Source organism: Lampetra fluviatilis, chromosome 22, assembly GCF_964198595.1.
Source record: "Lampetra fluviatilis chromosome 22, kcLamFluv1.1, whole genome shotgun sequence".
NCBI classification, from domain to species: Eukaryota; Metazoa; Chordata; class Hyperoartia; order Petromyzontiformes; family Petromyzontidae; genus Lampetra; species Lampetra fluviatilis.
Window position 1 is genome coordinate 4,224,670 of NC_136296.1, and position 19,454 is coordinate 4,244,123.

Genomic DNA, 19,454 nt, shown 5'->3' on the forward strand with positions numbered 1-19,454 from the left:
CTCTAACTGCCATGGAGACACACTCTAACTGCCATGGAGACACACTCTGCCATGGAGACACACGCTAACTGCCATGGAAACACACTCTAGCTGCCATGGAGACACACACTAACTGCCATGGAGACACACTCTGCCATGGAGACACACGCTATCTGCCATGGAGACACATGCTAACTGCCATGGAGACACACTCTAACTGCCATGGAGACACACGTTAACTGTCATGGAGACACACACTAACTGCCATGGAGACACACGCTAACTGCCATGGAGACACACTCTGCCATGGAGACACACTCTAACTGCCATGGAGACACACTCTAACTGCCATGGAGACACATGCTAACTGCCATGGAGACACACCCTAATTGCCATGGAGACGCACTCTGCCATGGACACACATGCTACCTGCCATGGAGACACATGCTACCTGCCATGGAGACACACACTAACTGCCATGGAGACACTCTGCCATGGAGACACACTCTAACTGTCATGGAGACACACTCTAACTGCCATGGAGACACACCCTAATTGCCATGGAGACACACTCTGCCATGGAGACACACTCTAACTGCCATGGAGACACACTTTAACTGTCATGGAGACACACACTAACTGCCATGGAGACACACGCTAACTGCCATGGAGACAAACGCTAACTGCCATGGAGACACACTCTGCCATGGAGACACACTCTAACTGCCATGGAGACACACTCTGCCATGGAGACACACGCTAACTGCCATGGAGACACACTCTTGCTGCCATGGAGACACACACTAACTGCCATGGAGACACACTCTGCCATGGAGACACACGCTAACTGCCATGGAGACACACTCTAACTGACATGGAGACACACACTAACTGCCATGGAGACACACTCTGCCATGGAGACACATGCTAACTGCCATGGAGATACACTTTAACTGTCATGGAGACACACACTAACTGCCATGGAGACACACTCTGCCATGGAGACACACTCTAACTGCCATGGAGACACACTCTGCCATGGAGACACATGCTAACTGCCATGGAGACACACTCTAACTGCCATGGAGACACACTTTAACTGTCATGGAGACACACAATAACTGCCATGGAGACACACTCTGCCATGGAGACACACTCTAAATGCCATGGAGACACACTCTAACTGCCATGGAGACACACTCTGTCATGGAGACACACGCTACCTGCCATGGAGACACACACTAACTGCCATGGAGACACACCCTAATTGCCATGGAGAAACACTCTGCCATGGAGACACACGCTAACTGCCATGGAGACACACTCTCACTGCCATGGAGACTCACTCTAACTGCCATGGAGACACACTCTATCTGGCATGGAGACACACTCTAACTGCCATGGAGACACACCCTAATTGCCATGGAGACACACTCTGCCATGGAGACAAACTCTAACTGCCATGCAGACACATTCTGCCATGGAGACACACTCTAACTGCCATGGAGACACACACTAACTGCCATGGAGACACACTCTACTGCCATGGAGACACACTCTGCCATGGAGACACACTCTAACTGCCATAGAGACACACACTAACTGCCATGGAGACACACTCTAACTGCCATGGAGACACACTTTAACTGTCATGGAGACACACACTAACTGCCATTGAGACACACGCTAACTGCCATGGAGACACACTCTGCCATGGAGACACACTCTAACTGCCATGGAGACTCACTCTAACTGCCATGGAGACTCACTCTAACTGCCATGGAGACAAACTCTAACTGTCATGGAGACACACTCTGCCATGGAGACACATGCTAACTGCCATGGAGACACACTCTAACTGCCATGGAGACACACTTTAACTGTCATGGAGACACACACTAACTGCCATGGAGACACACGCTAACTGCCATGGAGACACACGCTAACTGCCATGAAGACACACTCTGCCATGGAGACACACTCTAACTGCAATGGAGACACACTCTAACTGCCATGGAGACACACTCTGCCATGGAGACACACGCTAACTGCCATGGAAACACACTTTAGCTGCCATGGAGACACACACTAACTGCCATGGAGACACACTCTGCCATGGAGACACACGCTATCTGCCATGGAGACACATGCTAACTGCCATGGAGACACACTCTAACTGCCATGGAGACACACGTTAACTGTCATGGAGACACACACTAACTGCCATGGAGACACACGCTAACTGCCATGGAGACACACTCTGCCATGGAGACACACTCTAACTGCCATGGAGACACACTCTAACTGCCATGGAGACACATGCTAACTGCCATGGAGACACACCCTAATTGCCATGGAGACGCACTCTGCCATGGAGACACATGCTACCTGCCATGGAGACACATGCTACCTGCCATGGAGACACACACTAACTGCCATGGAGACACACTCTGCCATGGAGACACACTCTAACTGTCATGGAGACACACTCTAACTGCCATGGAGACACACCCTAATTGCCATGGAGACACACTCTGCCATGGAGACACACTCTAACTGCCATGGAGACACACTTTAACTGTCATGGAGACACACACTAACTGCCATGGAGACACACTCTGCCATGGAGACACTCTGCCATCGAGACACACGCTAACTGCCATGGAAACACACTTTAACTGTCATGGAGACACACTAACTGCCATGGAGACACACTCTGCCATGGAGACACACTCTAACTGCCATGGAGACACACTCTGCCATGGAGACACATGCTAACTGCCATGGAGACACACTCTAACTGCCATGGAGACACACTTTAACTGTCATGGAGACACACACTAACTGCCATGGAGACACACGCTAACTGCCATGGAGACACACTCTGCCATGGAGACACACGCTAACTGCCATGGAGACACACTCTATCTGGCATGGAGACACACTCTAACGGCCATGGAGACACACCCTAATTGCCATGGAGAAACACTCTGCCATGGAGACACACGCTAACTGCCATGGAGACACACTCTCACTGCCATGGAGACTCACTCCAACTACCATGGAGACACACTCTATCTGGCTTGGAGACACACTCTAACTGCCATGGAGACACACTCTGCCATGGAGACACACTCTAACTACCATGGAGACACACTCTATCTGGCATGGAGACACACTCTGCCATGGAGACACACTCTAACTACCATGGAGACACACTCTATCTGGCATGGAGACACACCCTAATTGCCATGGAGACACACTCTGCCATGGAGACACACTCTAACTGCCATGGAGACACATTCTTCCATGGAGACACACTCTAACTGCCATGGAGACACACACTAACTGCCATGGAGACACACTCTACTGCCATGGAGACACACTCTGCCATGGAGACACACTCTAACTGCCATGGAGACACACACTAACTGCCATAGAGACACACTTTAACTGCCATGGAGACACACTTTAACTGCCATGGAGACACACTCTTGCTGCCATGGAGACACACACTAACTGCCATGGAGACACACTCTGCCATGGAGACACACGCTAACTGCCATGGAGACACACTCTAACTGACATGGAGACACACACTAACTGCCATGGAGACACACTCTGCCATGGAGACACATGCTAACTGCCATGGAGATACACTTTAACTGTCATGGAGACACACACTAACTGCCATGGAGACACACTCTGCCATGGAGACACACTCTAACTGCCATGGAGACACACTCTGCCATGGAGACACATGCTAACTGCCATGGAGACACACTCTAACTGCCATGGAGACACACTTTAACTGTCATGGAGACACACAATAACTGCCATGGAGACACACTCTGCCATGGAGACACACTCTAAATGCCATGGAGACACACTCTAACTGCCATGGAGACACACTCTGTCATGGAGACACACGCTACCTGCCATGGAGACACACACTAACTGCCATGGAGACACACCCTAATTGCCATGGAGAAACACTCTGCCATGGAGACACACGCTAACTGCCATGGAGACACACTCTCACTGCCATGGAGACTCACTCTAACTGCCATGGAGACACACTCTATCTGGCATGGAGACACACTCTAACTGCCATGGAGACACACCCTAATTGCCATGGAGACACACTCTGCCATGGAGACAAACTCTAACTGCCATGCAGACACATTCTGCCATGGAGACACACTCTAACTGCCATGGAGACACACACTAACTGCCATGGAGACACACTCTACTGCCATGGAGACACACTCTGCCATGGAGACACACTCTAACTGCCATAGAGACACACACTAACTGCCATGGAGACACACTCTAACTGCCATGGAGACACACTTTAACTGTCATGGAGACACACACTAACTGCCATTGAGACACACGCTAACTGCCATGGAGACACACTCTGCCATGGAGACACACTCTAACTGCCATGGAGACTCACTCTAACTGCCATGGAGACTCACTCTAACTGCCATGGAGACAAACTCTAACTGTCATGGAGACACACTCTGCCATGGAGACACATGCTAACTGCCATGGAGACACACTCTAACTGCCATGGAGACACACTTTAACTGTCATGGAGACACACACTAACTGCCATGGAGACACACGCTAACTGCCATGGAGACACACGCTAACTGCCATGAAGACACACTCTGCCATGGAGACACACTCTAACTGCAATGGAGACACACTCTAACTGCCATGGAGACACACTCTGCCATGGAGACACACGCTAACTGCCATGGAAACACACTTTAGCTGCCATGGAGACACACACTAACTGCCATGGAGACACACTCTGCCATGGAGACACACGCTATCTGCCATGGAGACACATGCTAACTGCCATGGAGACACACTCTAACTGCCATGGAGACACACGTTAACTGTCATGGAGACACACACTAACTGCCATGGAGACACACGCTAACTGCCATGGAGACACACTCTGCCATGGAGACACACTCTAACTGCCATGGAGACACACTCTAACTGCCATGGAGACACATGCTAACTGCCATGGAGACACACCCTAATTGCCATGGAGACGCACTCTGCCATGGAGACACATGCTACCTGCCATGGAGACACATGCTACCTGCCATGGAGACACACACTAACTGCCATGGAGACACACTCTGCCATGGAGACACACTCTAACTGTCATGGAGACACACTCTAACTGCCATGGAGACACACCCTAATTGCCATGGAGACACACTCTGCCATGGAGACACACTCTAACTGCCATGGAGACACACTTTAACTGTCATGGAGACACACACTAACTGCCATGGAGACACACTCTGCCATGGAGACACTCTGCCATCGAGACACACGCTAACTGCCATGGAAACACACTTTAACTGTCATGGAGACACACTAACTGCCATGGAGACACACTCTGCCATGGAGACACACTCTAACTGCCATGGAGACACACTCTGCCATGGAGACACATGCTAACTGCCATGGAGACACACTCTAACTGCCATGGAGACACACTTTAACTGTCATGGAGACACACACTAACTGCCATGGAGACACACGCTAACTGCCATGGAGACACACTCTGCCATGGAGACACACGCTAACTGCCATGGAGACACACTCTATCTGGCATGGAGACACACTCTAACGGCCATGGAGACACACCCTAATTGCCATGGAGAAACACTCTGCCATGGAGACACACGCTAACTGCCATGGAGACACACTCTCACTGCCATGGAGACTCACTCCAACTACCATGGAGACACACTCTATCTGGCTTGGAGACACACTCTAACTGCCATGGAGACACACTCTGCCATGGAGACACACTCTAACTACCATGGAGACACACTCTATCTGGCATGGAGACACACTCTGCCATGGAGACACACTCTAACTACCATGGAGACACACTCTATCTGGCATGGAGACACACCCTAATTGCCATGGAGACACACTCTGCCATGGAGACACACTCTAACTGCCATGGAGACACATTCTTCCATGGAGACACACTCTAACTGCCATGGAGACACACACTAACTGCCATGGAGACACACTCTACTGCCATGGAGACACACTCTGCCATGGAGACACACTCTAACTGCCATGGAGACACACACTAACTGCCATAGAGACACACTTTAACTGCCATGGAGACACACTTTAACTGCCATGGAGACTCACTCTAACTGCCATGGAGACACACTCTGCCATGGAGACACACCCTAACTGCCATGGAGACACACTCTCACTGCCATGGAGACACACTCTATCTGGCATGGAGACACACTCTAACTGCCATGGAGACACGCTCTAACTGCCATGGAGACACACTCTATCTGGCATGGAGACACACTCTAACTGCCATAGAGACACGCTCTAACTGCCATGGAGACACACTCTAGCTGCTCTGGAGACACACTTTAACTGCCATGGAGACACACTCTGCCATGGGGAAACACTCTTACTGCCATGGAGACACACTCTAACTGCCATGGAGACACACTCTAACTGCCATGGAGACACACTCTAGCTGTCATAGAGACACACGCTAACTGCCATGGAGACACACTCTAACTGTCATGGACACACACTCTACTGCCATGGAGACACACTCTAGCTGCCATGGAGACACACTCTAACTGCCATGGACACACACTCTACTGCCATGGAGACACACTCTAACTGCCATGGAGACACACTCTAACTGCCATGGAGACACTCTGCCATGGAGACACACTCTGCCATGGAGACACACTCTAACTGCCATGGAGACACACTCTGCCATGGAGACACACGCTAACTGCCATGGAGACTCACTCTACTGCCATGGAGACACACTCTGCCATGGAGATACACTCTATCTGCCATGGAGACACACACTAACTGCCATGGAGACACACTCTGCCATGGAGACACACTCTAACTGCCATGGAGACACACTTTAACTGTCATGGAGACACACTCTAATTGCCATGGAGACACACTCTGCCATGGAGACACACCCTAATTGCCATGGAGACACACTCTGCCATGGAGACACACTCTAACTGCCATGGACACACACTCTACTGCCATGGAGACACACTCTAACTGCCATGGAGACACACTCTAACTGCCATGGAGACACACTCTGCCATGGAGACACATGCTAACTGCCATGGAGACACACTCTAACTGCCATGGAGACACACTTTAACTGTCATGGAGACACACACTAACTGCCATGGAGACACACGCTAACTGCCATGGAGACACACGCTAACTGCCATGGAGACACACTCTGCCATGGAGACACACCCTAACTGCCATGGAGACACACTCTCACTGCCATGGAGACACACTCTATCTGGCATGGAGACACACTCTAACTGCCATGGAGACACGCTCTAACTGCCATGGAGACACACTCTATCTGGCATGGAGACACACTCTAACTGCCATAGAGACACGCTCTAACTGCCATGGAGACACACTCTAGCTGCTCTGGAGACACACTTTAACTGCCATGGAGACACACTCTGCCATGGGGAAACACTCTTACTGCCATGGAGACACACTCTAACTGCCATGGAGACACACTCTGCCATGGGGAAACACTCTAACTGCCATGGAGACACACTCTAACTGCCATGGAGACACACTCTAGCTGCCATAGAGACACACGCTAACTGCCATGGAGACACACTCTAACTGTCATGGACACACACTCTACTGCCATGGAGACACACTCTAGCTGCCATGGAGACACACTCTAACTGCCATGGACACACACTCTACTGCCATGGAGACACACTCTAACTGCCATGGAGACACACTCTAACTGCCATGGAGACACTCTGCCATGGAGACACACTCTGCCATGGAGACACACTCTAACTGCCATGGAGACACACTCTGCCATGGAGACACACGCTAACTGCCATGGAGACTCACTCTACTGCCATGGAGACACACTCTGCCATGGAGATACACTCTATCTGCCATGGAGACACACACTAACTGCCATGGAGACACACTCTGCCATGGAGACACACTCTAACTGCCATGGAGACACACTTTAACTGTCATGGAGACACACTCTAATTGCCATGGAGACACACTCTGCCATGGAGACACACCCTAATTGCCATGGAGACACACTCTGCCATGGAGACACACTCTAACTGCCATGGACACACACTCTACTGCCATGGAGACACACTCTAACTGCCATGGAGACACACTCTAACTGCCATGGAGACACACTCTGCCATGGAGACACATGCTAACTGCCATGGAGACACACTCTAACTGCCATGGAGACACACTTTAACTGTCATGGAGACACACACTAACTGCCATGGAGACACACGCTAACTGCCATGGAGACACACGCTAACTGCCATGAAGACACACTCTGCCATGGAGACACACTCCAACTGCAATGGAGACACACTCTAACTGCCATGGAGACACACTCTGCCATGGAGACACACGCTAACTGCCATGGAAACACACTTTAGCTGCCATGGAGACACACACTAACTGCCATGGAGACACACTCTGCCATGGAGACACACGCTATCTGCCATGGAGACACATGCTAACTGCCATGGAGACACACTCTAACTGCCATGGAGACACACGTTAACTGTCATGGAGACACACACTAACTGCCATGGAGACACACGCTAACTGCCATGGAGACACACTCTGCCATGGAGACACACTCTAACTGCCATGGAGACACACTCTAACTGCCATGGAGACACATGCTAACTGCCATGGAGACACACCCTAATTGCCATGGAGACGCACTCTGCCATGGAGACACATGCTACCTGCCATAAAGACACATGCTACCTGCCATGGAGACACACACTAACTGCCATGGAGACACACTCTGCCATGGAGACACACTCTAACTGTCATGGAGACACACTCTAACTGCCATGGAGACACACCCTAATTGCCATGGAGACACACTCTGCCATGGAGACACACTCTAACTGCCATGGAGACACACTTTAACTGTCATGGAGACACACACTAACTGCCATGGAGACACACTCTGCCATGGAGACACTCTGCCATCGAGACACACGCTAACTGCCATGGAAACACACTTTAACTGTCATGGAGACACACTAACTGCCATGGAGACACACTCTGCCATGGAGACACACTCTAACTGCCATGGAGACACACTCTGCCATGGAGACACATGCTAACTGCCATGGAGACACACTCTAACTGCCATGGAGACACACTTTAACTGTCATGGAGACACACTCTAACTGCCATGGAGACACACTCTGCCATGGAGACACATGCTAACTGCCATGGAGACACACTCTAACTGCCATGGAGACACACTTTAACTGTCATGGAGACACACACTAACTGCCATGGAGACACACGCTAACTGCCATGGAGACACACGCTAACTGCCATGAAGACACACTCTGCCATGGAGACACACTCTAACTGCAATGGAGACACACTCTAACTGCCATGGAGACACACTCTGCCATGGAGACACACGCTAACTGCCATGGAAACACACTTTAGCTGCCATGGAGACACACACTAACTGCCATGGAGACACACTCTGCCATGGAGACACACGCTATCTGCCATGGAGACACATGCTAACTGCCATGGAGACACACTCTAACTGCCATGGAGACACACGTTAACTGTCATGGAGACACACACTAACTGCCATGGAGACACACGCTAACTGCCATGGAGACACACTCTGCCATGGAGACACACTCTAACTGCCATGGAGACACACTCTAACTGCCATGGAGACACATGCTAACTGCCATGGAGACACACCCTAATTGCCATGGAGACGCACTCTGCCATGGAGACACATGCTACCTGCCATGGAGACACATGCTACCTGCCATGGAGACACACTCTATCTGGCATGGAGACACACTCTAACGGCCATGGAGACACACCCTAATTGCCATGGAGAAACACTCTGCCATGGAGACACACGCTAACTGCCATGGAGACACACTCTCACTGCCATGGAGACTCACTCCAACTACCATGGAGACACACTCTATCTGGCTTGGAGACACACTCTAACTGCCATGGAGACACACTCTGCCATGGAGACACACTCTAACTACCATGGAGACACACTCTATCTGGCATGGAGACACACTCTGCCATGGAGACACACTCTAACTACCATGGAGACACACTCTATCTGGCATGGAGACACACCCTAATTGCCATGGAGACACACTCTGCCATGGAGACACACTCTAACTGCCATGGAGACACATTCTTCCATGGAGACACACTCTAACTGCCATGGAGACACACACTAACTGCCATGGAGACACACTCTACTGCCATGGAGACACACTCTGCCATGGAGACACACTCTAACTGCCATGGAGACACACACTAACTGCCATAGAGACACACTTTAACTGCCATGGAGACACACTTTAACTGCCATGGAGACTCACTCTAACTGCCATGGAGACACACTCTGCCATGGAGACACACCCTAACTGCCATGGAGACACACTCTCACTGCCATGGAGACACACTCTATCTGGCATGGAGACACACTCTAACTGCCATGGAGACACGCTCTAACTGCCATGGAGACACACTCTATCTGGCATGGAGACACACTCTAACTGCCATAGAGACACGCTCTAACTGCCATGGAGACACACTCTAGCTGCTCTGGAGACACACTTTAACTGCCATGGAGACACACTCTGCCATGGGGAAACACTCTTACTGCCATGGAGACACACTCTAACTGCCATGGAGACACACTCTGCCATGGGGAAACACTCTAACTGCCATGGAGACACACTCTAACTGCCATGGAGACACACTCTAGCTGTCATAGAGACACACGCTAACTGCCATGGAGACACACTCTAACTGTCATGGACACACACTCTACTGCCATGGAGACACACTCTAGCTGCCATGGAGACACACTCTAACTGCCATGGACACACACTCTACTGCCATGGAGACACACTCTAACTGCCATGGAGACACACTCTAACTGCCATGGAGACACTCTGCCATGGAGACACACTCTGCCATGGAGACACACTCTAACTGCCATGGAGACACACTCTATCTGGCATGGAGACACACTCTAACGGCCATGGAGACACACCCTAATTGCCATGGAGAAACACTCTGCCATGGAGACACACGCTAACTGCCATGGAGACACACTCTCACTGCCATGGAGACTCACTCCAACTACCATGGAGACACACTCTATCTGGCTTGGAGACACACTCTAACTGCCATGGAGACACACTCTGCCATGGAGACACACTCTAACTACCATGGAGACACACTCTATCTGGCATGGAGACACACTCTGCCATGGAGACACACTCTAACTACCATGGAGACACACTCTATCTGGCATGGAGACACACCCTAATTGCCATGGAGACACACTCTGCCATGGAGACACACTCTAACTGCCATGGAGACACATTCTTCCATGGAGACACACTCTAACTGCCATGGAGACACACACTAACTGCCATGGAGACACACTCTACTGCCATGGAGACACACTCTGCCATGGAGACACACTCTAACTGCCATGGAGACACACACTAACTGCCATAGAGACACACTTTAACTGCCATGGAGACACACTTTAACTGCCATGGAGACTCACTCTAACTGCCATGGAGACACACTCTGCCATGGAGACACACCCTAACTGCCATGGAGACACACTCTCACTGCCATGGAGACACACTCTATCTGGCATGGAGACACACTCTAACTGCCATGGAGACACGCTCTAACTGCCATGGAGACACACTCTATCTGGCATGGAGACACACTCTAACTGCCATAGAGACACGCTCTAACTGCCATGGAGACACACTCTAGCTGCTCTGGAGACACACTTTAACTGCCATGGAGACACACTCTGCCATGGGGAAACACTCTTACTGCCATGGAGACACACTCTAACTGCCATGGAGACACACTCTGCCATGGGGAAACACTCTAACTGCCATGGAGACACACTCTAACTGCCATGGAGACACACTCTAGCTGTCATAGAGACACACGCTAACTGCCATGGAGACACACTCTAACTGTCATGGACACACACTCTACTGCCATGGAGACACACTCTAGCTGCCATGGAGACACACTCTAACTGCCATGGACACACACTCTACTGCCATGGAGACACACTCTAACTGCCATGGAGACACACTCTAACTGCCATGGAGACACTCTGCCATGGAGACACACTCTGCCATGGAGACACACTCTAACTGCCATGGAGACACACTCTGCCATGGAGACACACGCTAACTGCCATGGAGACTCACTCTACTGCCATGGAGACACACTCTGCCATGGAGATACACTCTATCTGCCATGGAGACACACACTAACTGCCATGGAGACACACTCTGCCATGGAGACACACTCTAACTGCCATGGAGACACACTTTAACTGTCATGGAGACACACTCTAATTGCCATGGAGACACACTCTGCCATGGAGACACACCCTAATTGCCATGGAGACACACTCTGCCATGGAGACACACTCTAACTGCCATGGACACACACTCTACTGCCATGGAGACACACTCTAACTGCCATGGAGACACACTCTAACTGCCATGGAGACACACTCTGCCATGGAGACACATGCTAACTGCCATGGAGACACACTCTAACTGCCATGGAGACACACTTTAACTGTCATGGAGACACACACTAACTGCCATGGAGACACACGCTAACTGCCATGGAGACACACGCTAACTGCCATGGAGACACACTCTGCCATGGAGACACACCCTAACTGCCATGGAGACACACTCTCACTGCCATGGAGACACACTCTATCTGGCATGGAGACACACTCTAACTGCCATGGAGACACGCTCTAACTGCCATGGAGACACACTCTATCTGGCATGGAGACACACTCTAACTGCCATAGAGACACGCTCTAACTGCCATGGAGACACACTCTAGCTGCTCTGGAGACACACTTTAACTGCCATGGAGACACACTCTGCCATGGGGAAACACTCTTACTGCCATGGAGACACACTCTAACTGCCATGGAGACACACTCTGCCATGGGGAAACACTCTAACTGCCATGGAGACACACTCTAACTGCCATGGAGACACACTCTAGCTGCCATAGAGACACACGCTAACTGCCATGGAGACACACTCTAACTGTCATGGACACACACTCTACTGCCATGGAGACACACTCTAGCTGCCATGGAGACACACTCTAACTGCCATGGACACACACTCTACTGCCATGGAGACACACTCTAACTGCCATGGAGACACACTCTAACTGCCATGGAGACACTCTGCCATGGAGACACACTCTGCCATGGAGACACACTCTATCTGCCATGGAGACACACTCTGCCATGGAGACACACGCTAACTGCCATGGAGACTCACTCTACTGCCATGGAGACACACTCTGCCATGGAGATACACTCTATCTGCCATGGAGACACACACTAACTGCCATGGAGACACACTCTGCCATGGAGACACACTCTAACTGCCATGGAGACACACTTTAACTGTCATGGAGACACACTCTAATTGCCATGGAGACACACTCTGCCATGGAGACACACCCTAATTGCCATGGAGACACACTCTGCCATGGAGACACACTCTAACTGCCATGGACACACACTCTACTGCCATGGAGACACACTCTAACTGCCATGGAGACACACTCTAACTGCCATGGAGACACACTCTGCCATGGAGACACATGCTAACTGCCATGGAGACACACTCTAACTGCCATGGAGACACACTTTAACTGTCATGGAGACACACACTAACTGCCATGGAGACACACGCTAACTGCCATGGAGACACACGCTAACTGCCATGAAGACACACTCTGCCATGGAGACACACTCTAACTGCAATGGAGACACACTCTAACTGCCATGGAGACACACTCTGCCATGGAGACACACGCTAACTGCCATGGAAACACACTTTAGCTGCCATGGAGACACACACTAACTGCCATGGAGACACACTCTGCCATGGAGACACACGCTATCTGCCATGGAGACACATGCTAACTGCCATGGAGACACACTCTAACTGCCATGGAGACACACGTTAACTGTCATGGAGACACACACTAACTGCCATGGAGACACACGCTAACTGCCATGGAGACACACTCTGCCATGGAGACACACTCTAACTGCCATGGAGACACACTCTAACTGCCATGGAGACACATGCTAACTGCCATGGAGACACACCCTAATTGCCATGGAGACGCACTCTGCCATGGAGACACATGCTACCTGCCATAAAGACACATGCTACCTGCCATGGAGACACACACTAACTGCCATGGAGACACACTCTGCCATGGAGACACACTCTAACTGTCATGGAGACACACTCTAACTGCCATGGAGACACACCCTAATTGCCATGGAGACACACTCTGCCATGGAGACACACTCTAACTGCCATGGAGACACACTTTAACTGTCATGGAGACACACACTAACTGCCATGGAGACACACTCTGCCATGGAGACACTCTGCCATCGAGACACACGCTAACTGCCATGGAAACACACTTTAACTGTCATGGAGACACACTAACTGCCATGGAGACACACTCTGCCATGGAGACACACTCTAACTGCCATGGAGACACACTCTGCCATGGAGACACATGCTAACTGCCATGGAGACACACTCTAACTGCCATGGAGACACACTTTAACTGTCATGGAGACACACTCTAACTGCCATGGAGACACACTCTGCCATGGAGACACATGCTAACTGCCATGGAGACACACTCTAACTGCCATGGAGACACACTTTAACTGTCATGGAGACACACACTAACTGCCATGGAGACACACGCTAACTGCCATGGAGACACACGCTAACTGCCATGAAGACACACTCTGCCATGGAGACACACTCTAACTGCAATGGAGACACACTCTAACTGCCATGGAGACACACTCTGCCATGGAGACACACGCTAACTGCCATGGAAACACACTTTAGCTGCCATGGAGACACACACTAACTGCCATGGAGACACACTCTGCCATGGAGACACACGCTATCTGCCATGGAGACACATGCTAACTGCCATGGAGACACACTCTAACTGCCATGGAGACACACGTTAACTGTCATGGAGACACACACTAACTGCCATGGAGACACACGCTAACTGCCATGGAGACACACTCTGCCATGGAGACACACTCTAACTGCCATGGAGACACACTCTAACTGCCATGGAGACACATGCTAACTGCCATGGAGACACACCCTAATTGCCATGGAGACGCACTCTGCCATGGAGACACATGCTACCTGCCATGGAGACACATGCTACCTGCCATGGAGACACACACTAACTGCCATGGAGACACACTCTGCCATGGAGACACACTCTAACTGTCATGGAGACACACTCTAACTGCCATGGAGACACACCCTAATTGCCATGGAGACACACTCTGCCATGGAGACACACTCTAACTGCCATGGAGACACACTTTAACTGTCATGGAGACACACACTAACTGCCATGGAGACACACTCTGCCATGGAGACACTCTGCCATCGAGACACACGCTAACTGCCATGGAAACACACTTTAACTGTCATGGAGACACACTAACTGCCATGGAGACACACTCTGCCATGGAGACACACTCTAACTGCCATGGAGACACACTCTGCCATGGAGACACATGCTAACTGCCATGGAGACACACTCTAACTGCCATGGAGACACACTTTAACTGTCATGGAGACACTCACTAACTGCCATGGAGACACACGCTAACTGCCATGGAGACACACTCTGCCATGGAGACACACGCTAACTGCCATGGAGACACACTCTATCTGGCATGGAGACACACTCTAACGGCCATGGAGACACACCCTAATTGCCATGGAGAAACACTCTGCCATGGAGACACACGCTAACTGCCATGGAGACACACTCTCACTGCCATGGAGACTCACTCCAACTACCATGGAGACACACTCTATCTGGCTTGGAGACACACTCTAACTGCCATGGAGACACACTCTGCCATGGAGACACACTCTAACTACCATGGAGACACACTCTATCTGGCATGGAGACACACTCTGCCATGGAGACACACTCTAACTACCATGGAGACACACTCTATCTGGCATGGAGACACACCCTAATTGCCATGGAGACACACTCTGCCATGGAGACACACTCTAACTGCCATGGAGACACATTCTGCCATGGAGACACACTCTAACTGCCATGGAGACACACACTAACTGCCATGGAGACACACTCTACTGCCATGGAGACACACTCTGCCATGGAGACACACTCTAACTGCCATGGAGACACACACTAACTGCCATGGAGACACACTCTAACTGCCATGGAGACACACTTTAACTGCCATGGAGACTCACTCTAACTGCCATGGAGACACACTCTGCCATGGAGACACACCCTAACTGCCATGGAGACACACTCTCACTGCCATGGAGACACACTCTATCTGGCATGGAGACACACTCTAACTGCCATGGAGACACGCTCTAACTGCCATGGAGACACACTCTATCTGGCATGGAGACACACTCTAACTGCCATAGAGACACGCTCTAACTGCCATGGAGACACACTCTAGCTGCTCTGGAGACACACTTTAACTGCCATGGAGACACACTCTGCCATGGGGAAACACTCTTACTGCCATGGAGACACACTCTAACTGCCATGGAGACACACTCTGCCATGGGGAAACACTCTAACTGCCATGGAGACACACTCTAACTGCCATGGAGACACACTCTAGCTGCCATAGAGACACACGCTAACTGCCATGGAGACACACTCTAACTGTCATGGACACACACTCTACTGCCATGGAGACACACTCTAGCTGCCATGGAGACACACTCTAACTGCCATGGACACACACTCTACTGCCATGGAGACACACTCTAACTGCCATGGAGACACACTCTAACTGCCATGGAGACACTCTGCCATGGAGACACACTCTGCCATGGAGACACACTCTAACTGCCATGGAGACACACTCTGCCATGGAGACACACGCTAACTGCCATGGAGACTCACTCTACTGCCATGGAGACACACTCTGCCATGGAGATACACTCTATCTGCCATGGAGACACACACTAACTGCCATGGAGACACACTCTGCCATGGAGACACACTCTAACTGCCATGGAGACACACTTTAACTGTCATGGAGACACACTCTAATTGCCATGGAGACACACTCTGCCATGGAGACACACCCTAATTGCCATGGAGACACACTCTGCCATGGAGACACACTCTAACTGCCATGGACACACACTCTACTGCCATGGAGACACACTCTAACTGCCATGGAGACACACTCTAACTGCCATGGAGACACACTCTGCCATGGAGACACATGCTAACTGCCATGGAGACACACTCTAACTGCCATGGAGACACACTTTAACTGTCATGGAGACACACACTAACTGCCATGGAGACACACGCTAACTGCCATGGAGACACACGCTAACTGCCATGGAGACACACTCTGCCATGGAGACACACCCTAACTGCCATGGAGACACACTCTCACTGCCATGGAGACACACTCTATCTGGCATGGAGACACACTCTAACTGCCATGGAGACACGCTCTAACTGCCATGGAGACACACTCTATCTGGCATGGAGACACACTCTAACTGCCATAGAGACACGCTCTAACTGCCATGGAGACACACTCTAGCTGCTCTGGAGACACACTTTAACTGCCATGGAGACACACTCTGCCATGGGGAAACACTCTTACTGCCATGGAGACACACTCTAACTGCCATGGAGACACACTCTGCCATGGGGAAACACTCTAACTGCCATGGAGACACACTCTAACTGCCATGGAGACACACTCTAGCTGCCATAGAGACACACGCTAACTGCCATGGAGACACACTCTAACTGTCATGGACACACACTCTACTGCCATGGAGACACACTCTAGCTGCCATGGAGACACACTCTAACTGCCATGGACACACACTCTACTGCCATGGAGACACACTCTAACTGCCATGGAGACACACTCTAACTGCCATGGAGACACTCTGCCATGGAGACACACTCTGCCATGGAGACACACTCTATCTGCCATGGAGACACACTCTGCCATGGAGACACACGCTAACTGCCATGGAGACTCACTCTACTGCCATGGAGACACACTCTGCCATGGAGATACACTCTATCTGCCATGGAGACACACACTAACTGCCATGGAGACACACTCTGCCATGGAGACACACTCTAACTGCCATGGAGACACACTTTAACTGTCATGGAGACACACTCTAATTGCCATGGAGACACACTCTGCCATGGAGACACACCCTAATTGCCATGGAGACACACTCTGCCATGGAGACACACTCTAACTGCCATGGACACACACTCTACTGCCATGGAGACACACTCTAACTGCCATGGAGACACACTCTAACTGCCATGGAGACACACTCTGCCATGGAGACACATGCTAACTGCCATGGAGACACACTCTAACTGCCATGGAGACACACTTTAACTGTCATGGAGACACACACTAACTGCCATGGAGACACACGCTAACTGCCATGGAGACACACGCTAACTGCCATGAAGACACACTCTGCCATGGAGACACACTCTAACTGCAATGGAGACACACTCTAACTGCCATGGAGACACACTCTGCCATGGAGACACACGCTAACTGCCATGGAAACACACTTTAGCTGCCATGGAGACACACACTAACTGCCATGGAGACACACTCTGCCATGGAGACACACGCTATCTGCCATGGAGACACATGCTAACTGCCATGGAGACACACTCTAACTGCCATGGAGACACACGTTAACTGTCATGGAGACACACACTAACTGCCATGGAGACACACGCTAACTGCCATGGAGACACACTCTGCCATGGAGACACACTCTAACTGCCATGGAGACACACTCTAACTGCCATGGAGACACATGCTAACTGCCATGGAGACACACCCTAATTGCCATGGAGACGCACTCTGCCATGGAGACACATGCTACCTGCCATAAAGACACATGCTACCTGCCATGGAGACACACACTAACTGCCATGGAGACACACTCTGCCATGGAGACACACTCTAACTGTCATGGAGACACACTCTAACTGCCATGGAGACACACCCTAATTGCCATGGAGACACACTCTGCCATGGAGACACACTCTAACTGCCATGGAGACACACTTTAACTGTCATGGAGACACACACTAACTGCCATGGAGACACACTCTGCCATGGAGACACTCTGCCATCGAGACAC